This window comes from Equus asinus, chromosome 5 (assembly GCF_041296235.1).
Source record: "Equus asinus isolate D_3611 breed Donkey chromosome 5, EquAss-T2T_v2, whole genome shotgun sequence".
Taxonomy (NCBI): domain Eukaryota; kingdom Metazoa; phylum Chordata; class Mammalia; order Perissodactyla; family Equidae; genus Equus; species Equus asinus.
The window spans coordinates 32,832,519-32,845,151 of NC_091794.1; the positions used below are offsets into that span (position 1 = coordinate 32,832,519).

General features: G+C 34.6%; 1 protein-coding gene across 9 annotated transcripts in view; it reads right to left on the reverse strand.

Moving 5' to 3' along the window:
- TP63 (tumor protein p63) overlaps positions 1-12,633 on the reverse strand; it is a 224,431-nt gene that overhangs the window by 121,355 nt on the left and 90,443 nt on the right. The gene's annotated exons all lie outside the window — the stretch shown is intronic.

The window sequence follows — 12,633 nt, forward strand, 5'->3', positions numbered from 1 at the left end:
TGGTCTGTCGTTCAGTGATGGGTATCCATTTGTTGTCTTTTCTATTTATTCCTCAATAGATAAGCAACAAATATTTTCTTAGGTATGATCATTTAGGTCATTTATAACCTAGTTCATTAACTTCATATCTGTCTCCCCCCACCAACACCAAGTCATAAGTAGTGACAGCTCTTTCATTTCTACCACTTTATACCACTAGCAGAGTATCTTGAACTTAGTAGGTAATCAGTAAATTACTGTTGAATTGACAGGAACACAATTTTAGTTGCTTTGCCAGGGAAGAGATTCTTATGAACCATCTCTAAAATGAAAGAAATCCATATATGAGGACTTATTCAACATCTGATTGACAAAGACACATGTAGCCAACCACTTAATACATTTATTCAATTACTTCTTCTAAAGTATTGCATTCTGCCTTTTTCTTTTCTAAATGGCACAACCCAGCAGATCTTTTCATATGTTTTAAGATGAGTCACAGCTAGAAATATCTATTTTAAAGTAGAGACTAGCCTAGAAGTTTCTTCTCTTTCATTATGGCTGTGTACCCTTGGGCAAGTCACTCCCCGGTGAAGCCTGAGTTTCCCTGCCTGTAAAAATATATGTTAAATCGCTGGATTGCACCAGTGGTTCCCAAACATCAGAATCACCTGGAGGGCTTATTGAAAGATTCTCACCCTCCCTTTCCTTCCAGTTTCTGATTCAGTAGATCTGGAGTGGAACTCTAGGATTTGCATTTCTTAAGAACTCTTAAGTAACGTTGATGCTGCTGGCCCTGAGATCACACTTAGAGAGCCACTGAATTAAATTGTCTAGGAGACCATGCAACTCTGACTTCACCGTCACACTAAGATTCAAACCCAAGTGTATCAGTATATCCAATTCCAAAGCTTCTGCTCTTAATTATTAGACTGGAAATGGGAATATTTCATAATGCTAAGATTACCAAATAACACCCAAATAACTAGAATAAAGTAATTTTAGTAGTTAAGGTAAAATTGTTTTCTGTGAGTTCTATGAGACCTAAATAGACACAAGAATATATTGGCTTTTAGAAGAAGTCTGCTTCAAAATTTGGTCTCAGTTTGAAGAAAACTCTATCGAGTTTCAAATGGGAAAGAATGGTCCAGTAAGATTTTAGAGCATGCTAGCACATCTTCAAATATTACCTTCTTTTTTGGAAATAGAAAAATACAAATCTACGCAAATTTCATTTTTTTCCCCCACATCAGTAATTGCTCTGCTTGGGATTATTAATTTCCTGTTTCCAGATTTATCACGCTCTAAAGGGTAACAGCAACAACCGTCACCACTAAGAAGTGACCACATGCAAGTATTGTGCTAACTGCTTTACGTGTCTTACCTCAATTCTCAAAATAGCTTTGCTATGGTATGTTACCAACACCATCCTCCTCATTTTTCAGATGGGGAAACTGAGAGTCAGAAACACACCAATTTAGCCAAGGTCATCCAAACAGTGAATGACAAAGCTGGATTAAAATGCAGGCAGCCATCAACCTCCAGAGCCTGAACTCTTCACATTTTCTCTAACAGTTGATGGAAAAACAGATCTAGGAATCCAGAAAGTTGAGTTTTAGTCCTGACTCTCCCACAAATTCTATTGGAAATGTTGGAGAAGTCAACAGTAATCAACTTGGATCTTAGGTTTCCCATCTATTAAAGGAAGGCTGGACTAGGACTAGACCACATCTAAATTTGTTAAGTCTAATATTCCAGATTTTTCCAAGTTTTGTAGATTAAAACTATATTAAATAAACTGGTTGCCAAAGGAAAGGACAGGGGACTACTAGCATGAGTATTACTTCAAACAAATCAGATTCTCTTAAGCCAGCATGATAGGATTTCAATGTGATCAGTTTTTAAGAGGATGCAAGGTCAGAATCAGCTCCTGTATTTCTGCTGAAATCTCTTTCTGTTTATTTGCCCTCTTCAACTTTGTCATTCTGAATGCACACACACTAAGCACAGTGTCTTAAGAAACATTGCTGAGGTTACACCAAAGACAGGTGTTAGGGGAACTATTTCCCTGGGGCTATCATTTCCAGCTCTGCCTCCTGAAAAACAGAGGGAGGGGATAGAAGGAAAAGGGCTTCTTTTCAGATTAAACACAGCAACTGCAAACACCTTCCCCCAGGCAATAAATTCTCTGCCAGTGCGTGCAGCAGTTTACCCAAACACCAAAGCAAAAAGCAAACAGCCCCTTTTGTAAGGGAGAAGCTGTCACCTGTCAAGTGATGTTTGTGAATTTCTAGAGAAAGGAAAAAAAGGAAACCATTTCCCTTATTTTATTAAGCCGACTGTTTGTTCAAGGTTTGAAATGCATACTTGTGTTTAAGGTAAAGTCCCTGGCTTGGCACTCTTGAACAAAATGGTGCCTTCCGATTGGCTATGCTGTACAAAGAACACAACAGAAAAACAGTCTGCGCTTCTGGGGACACCTGAACTCAGTCTAAACTGAGTGGATATTGAGCCACCTCCTAAGCAACATGAGCAGCTACAGACCCATTTTCCAAAAGTTAGAGGGGTTGTGCTATGTGGAATGTTTTCCTGTTTGTTTCATCTGTGCTCATAGAACTAATACACAAAAGCCTATTTGGCACAAATTGTGGTTGAACGATTGATTTAATGGTACTAACCAAGGGGTAAGAATACTAGGGATACTGAAAGCAAGAGTTAAGAAGTGCTGGTTGGAAAAGGAGAAAATGTTATGTCCATTCCCATGTTCAGGGCTAATCCTAGGGGAAAACTTGGAAACAGACTTTGTCTATCCTCTTTCATCACCTTTTTCATCATATTGTTCCCATCCCAATAAGGCCCGCCCACCCAACTCACAGATGCTCCACTCTCCAAGATGTCTCATGCATCTCCAGTCAAAACTACCATCCCTTCCACAGCTTGCAATCAAAGGTGTATCAAGATGGACTATTTCATCTCGATATGCAAACGACTAGAAACTCCCTTAGTCGCCTAAAAGTATTTGCGTTTTTTAAAGAAGAGATTGTATAAGCAAAATTGATTTCAAGTTTATATAGACACTTTACACAGTTGGTGGGAGTGTATATTGAAAACAAACTGATGAAAAGAAATTTGATAATAAGTATCAATAACACTGGTGTTCATACAGTTTTACTCAATAATTACACTTCTAAGCATCTAGCACAAGAAAATATTTTATATATAAATATTCTTATTAAAAATCTATGAGAATAGTTAAATAAATCATTGTATATCTACATGGTGATACATAATACAGCAATTAAAGTTGTTTTGAAAATTAGTAAATAAGGGAAAAAGGTTCACCATAGAATGCAAAGAAAATGAAGTAGATTACAAAATTTACGTAACATTAGCCAAATATATTTTATAAAATTATTTCTTCCAAGAAAAAACTGGAAAAAAGACTAAAATGTTCCTAATTACTATCACTAGGTAGGGCTTATACATGCTTTTGAAACTTCTAAAATTCTTTTTAATGAGTATTCATTGCTTTTACAACCAGAGAAATTTATTAATTTGTATTTTACTATAAAAAGTGGCACATGTTCATCTGTCTCACAAAGTTCTTATGATAAATAGTACAGACAAGTGATAAAAAATATTAATTTTTAATTGAATGTATATTTATATGCCAGGAACTTTGAATGAAAACAAATCGGATAATGAAAGTAATCATCACAATTCTCTGAGGTTGATGTTAGATATTATGTCCATCCCTACAAATGAGGAAAGAGAAGCTCATAGAGATTATCAACTTCATGCAACTAAAATTGGTAAAGGCAGAATTCCAACTCTAGTGTGTCTGAATACAAATCTCATGCTGTAATTCTAAAATAAGTAATAAATCATAAAGCCCTGTATTAAACATAAGGTAGTCATCAAAGTACAAAAACAAAAAGCCTTTAATCAAATCTGCCTACACTGAACTCTAGTGGTTTTCTGGAAGACCAGAAAAGGAGAAAGCAGAGACAGGGGAGAAGCAGGGAACTTGGAGAAGAACGAGGGACTGCACAGGAGGAGCAAAAGGAGGAAGATCCTATTGGTGTGAGGGCGGCTCTGGAGGCCTGAAGGAAACCAAAGTAGGAAGAGAAGAGAAGGAAAATAGAGATGCTTTCCCTGAAGTGAGCTCTTGATTTTGGTGTCAGATTTATAGTTGGGTGACACTGTGCATCCTAGATACACATCCTAGGGGCACTCCTAGGTGCCTAGGAGACCAAGATACATAGGAAATGATTGCTGTTTGTAAGACATATCAGGAATTAAACCCTTTCTACCTTTAGAGCTAGAAGGAGGCATGCAGGGAGGGAGATTAGAACGTTTGAGGGACTCATCTAGCAATGCTGTTAAAACCATCCCTTGCAGCCTGACTGGAATGACTTACTGAAAAATACCTTGTTCACAGAGTATGTTCTTAACATTTACATACATATAAATAAAACTGATTAAATGAAGACTTAAAACAATTGGCACATCAAATACTATTTTGATACAATTCTATAGTGTTAGAAAATATCTACAGCTGTGGTTCAAATTGATTTATATGTGAGCCAAGCTTTGTGTGTGTGTGTGTGTGTGTGTGTGTGTGGAGGCAGGGAGGGAGAGAAGCATGAGAAAGGCATGAAAGAAACTTTTAATCAACAAAAATTGAGCAAATTAGAGCCTGACATGGTTTATGGTCCTGCTTAGAAAATACAAGTATTTACTTATTTTGTTCATTCTGATGAACAAAAGGTGTATCAAATTCTGTATTCTTCCTGATAATATCCAGTTGGAACTTTAGCTTTGGTACAAAGGAAGAGCAACATCAATGATAAATATCCTGTTCAATAAAATAGATTCTTTACTTGAGTTCTTTAAAATACATCTGAAGGTTGAAAGTAAAAATTATAACATTGTCTGATGGAGTGTTCAATGTACACAGATGTAATATACATAAAAACTACAATATCATGGGGGAGGGTTATGAAACCAACACTATGGTAAGGTTTCTACATTCCATGTGAAGTGGGAAAATATTGTTTCTCAGTAGACAGTGAAAAATTAAAAATATTACAATCCCTAGGGCAACCACTAAAAAATATGCAAAGAGATATAGCCAAAAACAAAATACATCAACTAAAATAAAAAACTAAAAATAGGTTAAATAATTTAAAAGGCAGAAGAGAAAATGAAAACAGAAGAACAATGCAGGAAACAAACACACAAAAAATAAGTAGTAGATCCAAAAACACTCAAATCAATAATTACATTAAATGCAAATAATGTGAATATACCAATTAATAGAGATAGCCAGAATGGATAAAAAATGATCAACTATATGTTTAGAAGAAATGCACTGCAAATATAATGATAAATATAGGTTAAAAGTAAAAGGATGGAGAAGTAATTAGCAAATAATAATCAAAAGAAAGTTAGATTGGCTATAATAATATAAATAAAGACAAAGTAGACTTCATAGCAAAGTGTATTACCAGGGATAAAGAGAAATATTATATAGTGATGATGGCCAATTTGCCAAGAAGATATAACAATCCTAAATATGATGCACCTAGAAATAGAGCTTCAATATACATGAAGCAAAACTGACAGATTTGAAAGGAAAAAAAGACAAATTCATAATTGGAGTTGAAGATTTCAACACTCTTCTCTCAGTAATTGGCAAAACTAGTAGACAGAAAATACACAAGGATATATAATACCATAAACAAACTGGATCTAATAGACATTTATAGAACACTCCACCCAATAAAAGCAGATTAAATAGTTTTTTCAAGCGCCCGTGGAACCCTCCCCAAGATAAACCATATTCTGACTCATGAAACAAATCTTAACAAATTTAAAAAATTCAAAATCATACAAAGTATGTTTTCTGACCATAATGGAATTAAACAAGGAATAATGGAAAGATAACAGAAAATACCTAAACACTTGGAAATTAAACATCATGCTTCTAGATACACATAGGTCAAAGAAGAAGTCTCAAGGAAAATTAGAAAATATTTTAAACTGAACAAAAAGGGAAATGAAACATATTAAAATTTATGGGATGCAACTAAAGCAGTGTTTGATGGGAAATTTATGAAAGTAAATACTAACATCAGAAGAGAAAAAAGATCTCAAATCAATAATATAAACTTCCAATTTAAGAAACTTAAAAGAGAGGAGCAAACTAAACCCAAAGAAGCAGAAAAAAGGAAATAAGACCAGAAACAATGAAGTTGAAAGCAGAAAGACGACAAAGAAAAATAACAGAAACCAAAATGCTAAGCTGATTCTTTGAAAGATCAATAAAATTGTTAAATCCCTAAGACACAGAGAAAAAGAGAGAAGACAAGTTACTAACAGCGGAAATGAATGAAGAGGCTATCATTTCAGATCCCACAGACATTAAAAGGATAATGGAATACTCTGAACGATTCTATGTACATAAATTAAAAAACGTTGATAAAATTCACCAATTTCTCAAAAATCATAATTTATGCAAACATTCTAAAATAGATTATCTCAATAGTCCTATAACTATTAAAGAAACTGAATTTATCATTAAAGAGCTCCTTAAAAAATAATCTTCAGGCCCAGATGGTTTCACTAGCAAATTCTATCAAAGTTCTGTAAAGCAATAATATCAATTCTACATAAATTTTCCCAGACTATAAAAGATACCTCACAAAGCACAAATACAGAAATCACATCAACGATAGAATTGCAAACATAAAAATGACCATACATTCATAACTACTAATACCATCTCTCAATGGACTTAACCCTCATTTGCTTTAAACGGTAGTTTCTTTCCTATCTATCAGAGTCAAAACTTTAAAGTCTACAGAATTCTATCTAGTCTTATCATTTTAGATATTATAAATAATGCTGCAATGAAACTTTCGTTTCTGTATATATATGTGTGTGTGTGCACATGTGCCGGTATGCGTGTGTGTGTGTTTGTGTATACACTTATTTATATTTGAATCATTTGTCGGACAAATTCCTAGAAGTGGCACTTATGAACCAAAGGGTAAGTGCCTTTAAAATTAAATAAAGTAGAATGAGCAAATTTCCCTCCAAATATATTACATCAATTTGTACTCTCACCAGAAGTGAGAAGATTGACTGTTTCCCAAAATCTCCCTGCCACTGGATACCATCAGTCACTGAAATCTTTGCTGAGCAGATAGATGATAAACAACCTCACTGTTTCAATTCACAACATTTTTTATTATTAGAGAAGTTGAACATTTTATATCTGTTAAACATCTTTGAATTATACTTTTGACAAAGGAGGGGGATTTCATCTTTCTGTTATTAATTTTTAAGTATTTAGTTTATTACAGCTATTAAACCTTTGTCATGTGTTATAATTTTTGAAATATGTCTTTTTTTCCAGTATAAATTTCTCCTTAGCCAAATTTTTCAGCCTTATCTTTGTAAAATTTCTGAGCTTTACATTATGGTTTTCTAAATAAATTATTTTCCTAATAGTTACCTAAACTTGGACTTCTTTCTCCTTTCTCCCTTTTATTAATTTGACTCACATATCAAAGCCTAAATAAAAATCACCTTCTCTGTAACATATTGCAAGTCTTTCTCAGGTACAATAAATCATCTCTTTTCAATGTGTCTTTAAAAAAATACATACAGCTAAGCACTTTTTGCAAGTAATTTTATACACTTGACTTTCTGCTGTATCATGGTCTTCTCGAGTCTAGAGATCATTTGTTTACCATAATAAGCGCTAAAGAAATGTTTGTGGCTAGACCTAGTATATAAACTTGAAATCTTCTATGAATTTTGAGTCACATAAGATATAGGGCATCATGCTAGATGCTGTGGCCTATGCCTTTCCAAATAAAAAGACAATACCTGCTCTTTTGATATGTATATCTGGAATGCTACACAGCATGAATTTACAAAAACAGATGGTTTTAGATAATTACCACTCAAATCCCTAGGGAAAAACCCAACTCAGCTTAACAGGCCTTCCTTCAAAGTACAAAGACTAAACAAATGCAAAAGTAAGAGTTTTGTACTTTCCATCAATCATTTCAGGAGAACATTTAAGTGTTAATATCATTATCCATCTCTTGAAGACATAACAGGCATGCTTAGAATATAAATAATTCAAAGCTGAGATATAAAGTAATATATTAGACAACAAAATCAAGAGCCAGCAAGGATCTTGGAAACAGAGGCTAAATTATGAAAATTTTGAGAGACCCCATTCACCTTCATGTGCTAATCCAATGCAGTTCGTTCTTCAGCGACATTAAAATCATTCTAATGAGAAGGCACACACATTCTCTGCAATTCAAATTTCCTTTGTTAATAGAGCAAAACATTTTGATTCTGTTTCATGACTAGTTGGTGAGGTGAAGGTTGTATCAAAAATCAATAAAAACGGGATGATTTCAAGACTTCTGCCCTTAATAACCCAACATGTTGTTTCCTGCCCAAAGATTCATATTTCTTGCATGGTGAGAGAATGCTTGGCTGTGATCCCAATTTTTTTTATATTATACGCAAGAGGAAAGTAATTTATGTACACAGTTTTAGAACTATTTAGCTATTTACCTATACACAGAAAAGTGAAAATATGCTGCCAAGTAATGGAAGAAAACAGCCTCACATCAGTTGTAGCAGCTGTCAATTTAGAAGGACTAGTAAACTCAGAGAAGCCTAGTTCTTACTTTTCAAACCAGAACACAAATTACAACGTCCTGAGCAAGCCCACCATTTTGCTACTCCTCTGTTGTTTTCTAGTCCCACCTATGTGGCTTTCACATGTGCACATACATGAGGATTTTGATTGGTCCTAAGACAAGGGAAGACCCAGGATTCATATAGAACTATAATTTATTAGCAATGCGTTAGTTCTTTGGAGACAAAAACAGGGCAGCCACAGATAGGAAGTTTTGTTTATTTATTCAAGTCCATTCTCACTCTGCTTGTATATTCTTTTCAATACAGTTGTTCCTAAGTGACCTACTTTGTTTTCCCCACTGACCAAAACCCCATTTCATTTTGTTTTCTAGCTTTTTCTGAATCACTTAAATCTCTCACTCCTTACAAATTTTTCTATCCTGGGTCATATTTCTTGAATTCTTGTTACCCCAATCTAATCTAGTAAACAATTTCAAGCTCGAAGGTGCTAATAAGTGATGGTAGAACTCCAGTTCATCATTCTTAATTGCCAATGAAGTCCCAAGCCTCTCCAGAGGAGGGGAAAGTGTGGCAACTACTGTATTACTATCCCATGAGGGAAGGGTGGAGGTTTCCCTACACAGGGATCCCTAAACTTCATAGAAAAAGAAATATTCAAGAACTAGAGTGCAAGTGCCTCTCAAATACAATACTTGAAGGAAGAATGAGAAAAGATTGAGTCCAGTAACATTGGTGGAATACTGACATTGCTGCTGACTACACAGGTCATCCCAGAAAAGTTATCTGATCTCTTTTCCTTTTGATTTATTAATTTATAAAACAAGGATAGTAATTTCTACCTCACAAAGTTATTGGAAAGATTAAATGTCAGATGTGTAAAATACCAGATCATCATCAAATATTGAAGCCTAAGAAAAATGTAATTCCAAAGAGTTGTAATTCAGCCATCTAACAGCAAAATTTGGATCACTTTCAAACTGAATACTCTGTTTCCATCAAGTCACTTCTCTTATGAGCATTATTAAAAGTCTATTTCAAAGACTCAATATCAAGTGTATATAATAATAACTGACGCTCATGAAAAAATCTTGAACGCAAAGGGATAATCCTCTTAAATATCATTATTTCTTAAATAACTATAACCTAGAAAACATAAGGCAGTGCATTCTTTGCTAAACAAGGCACTTATCACAAGAGCAACTACATCTATGCATTTTCTTGACTTTCTCTTCTTTGTTCTTAATAACCCTCTTCCAACATCATTGTATAACTTACCTGACTCTTTCCCAAATACTCCACTAAGTTTTCTCCAAAGTTTCCTTTAGCGATGTTGTAAAAGCAACAAAACGGACTTTAAATAATAGAAGTTTTAGAACTCAAATAGCAAATCTGGGTACTTTCAAACAGAATTAGGAAAACAACGGAGGTAAAGAAATTACCTAAAAAGCATAACATTTTCTACACTGACACAGCATAGTCAAAAGGGAAGGAATACAAGAGGAAGACAGGACTGGAAGCTCTGCTCCTGTGAAAGTTCAAGCCAAGAATGGCCCCCTGATTGGAGATATTCTAGAGCAGTGCTACCCTATACACTACCAACTAGCCACATATGGCAATTTAAATTTAAATTAACTAAGGTTAAAATTACGTTCCTTATTTGCATCAGCCACACTTCAAATGCCCAAAGGATACATGTGGCTAGTGGCTACTGTGTTGAACAATACAGAATATCAAACATTTCCATCATTGAAAAAAAGTTCTTTAGGACAGGCCTGTTTCAAAGAGAACTTTCTGACTTTTTAGATAACTTCTGTATCTCATTTCTTATGATTTCAAAGTTCCTGAGGGCCTACTATGTGTCAAACACTAACAAATATGGAGCATGACAAAATATGGTCCCTGTTCCCTTTAGAGACAGAGATATAAACAACTCTAATATTGTATAATAAGTAATATGACTAAAATATGCCTAGGTTACTTCAGAGTGAATGGTCTCAAGTTAAGACTGGTGGAGAATAATGGTATGGCAAGTTTTCCCAGAGAAGGTAGGACAAACTGAGTGTTGAGAGATGGACAGGAATTGGCTAGATGAGAAAAAAATGGGATGTTCTCAAGGAGAGAATTTCCAATAAAATAAAGAAGTAAAAAACAGCACGACATATTAAGAAACCACATACTTCAGTATGTAAAAAAATAACAATAATGGGAACTGTAAATGAAAAAACTTGATTCTCCAATTTAAACTTTATAACTTTTGCTTGCTTCTATGAGGCCAAGATCAGAACAGAAAATCCCTGGAGAGCCCCATCAACTTAAAAGGTGTATTATTAAGTTGAGGATAGCCTCACTTCGAAGTCACTTTCAGATCAGAATTTACCCACGTTTATGTTTAATTATAATACATTCCAAGGCCTTGAGTGACCTGCCCCTTGGATTTATGTGTCAGTTTCCTTTCACTAGCTCAAGGATAATTGAGAACTGTATCCATATTAGAATGGAAGGGGTCAATGAAGAAATGTTATTTTTCCCTTTTAATTTGGTGACAAAAAATCAGTATACAGGTGTTACCTCCCAATAAACCCATTGCAAGTTGGGAATATTGTAAATTGAAAATGCATTTCACACACCTAATCTACCGAACACCATACCATAGCTTAGCCTAGCCTACCTTAAATGTCCTCAGAATACTTACATTAGCCTACAGTTGGGCAAAATCATGTAACACAAAGACTATTTTATAATAAAATGTTGAATATCTCATGTAATTTATTGAATACTGTACTGAAAGTGAGAAACAGAATGACTGTAAGTATATGGATTGTTTACCCTTGTGATTACGTGGCTACTGGGAGCTGTGGCTACTGGGAGCTGTGGCTGCTGCCACTGCCCAGTATCACAAGAGAATACTGCATATCGCTATCCTTGGGAAAAGAAAAAATTAAAAAATAGAAGCACTGTTTCTACTGAATGCATTATCACTTTTGCACCATCGTAAAGTAGAAAAATCGTTAAGTTGAACCATCATCATAAGTTAGGGACCGTCTATATTTACAAAGTTACAACTTTCTATTTTTGGTTGTTTCCTCTCCCTTTTCTCCACTTCACCTTCCCCAATATTAAAAAATACAATTTTTACAAAATTGTACACAAAATACAAAATGCAAAAAATACAAATCTATATCAAAGAGTATATAGTGAAAATTCCAATAAAATTTTATATCAGACAAAAAAGTCAAGGCATACAAAAACATCTACTTAAGTTCTTTCATTTGTACAATTCCTTTAAATAAAATAATTTGGTCCCCCTCCCCACCAAAAAAAAGGTGAGGCATTTTATAAAGCACTCTCTTTAATCATGGCAGCAGACACTCTATGACATTCCACTCTCTTTCAAGCTCCTTTTTTTTCTAGTTTTCTAGAAGCTTTTTTTAACAGAAAAAGCAACAGAACTTGTGTGGTAAATGAATGATAAAAACAAAAAGGAAAGAAAAGAAAACCCACCAGCACTATGGACTGCGCAAACAGGAAATTTCATCTAAACAGCTCATGAAAGTGTTTTACCATCATTAACCCATTACACTCCTTAGCTGCCTGGGAAGTGTGTGGCACATAAGATCTCACCATTTTATAGACGAGAAACTGAGGCCAAAGGTCATGAGTGAGGGCCTGAGTGGTAAAGTAAAAAAAAAGCCTGTTTTATGTATTAGTTATCTTCTTTCCTCTAACTCTATCAACGGATACTTAAATCTGTGTTTGTATGGAATTTTCTTCATCCTCCTTCATTAAAGAAAGATAATTCCATGAGAGAGGTGTTTTGCCATAGGGGAAAGTGCTTTGGAAAGAATTCAGATCTAGACTCTGGTTCTGATTCTGTCTCTACCAGCTGTAAAATCTTGGGCTGGTATCATCCTCTCTAAATCGAGATAGACGTGAAGAGCAATTCAGATAAAGGGTACA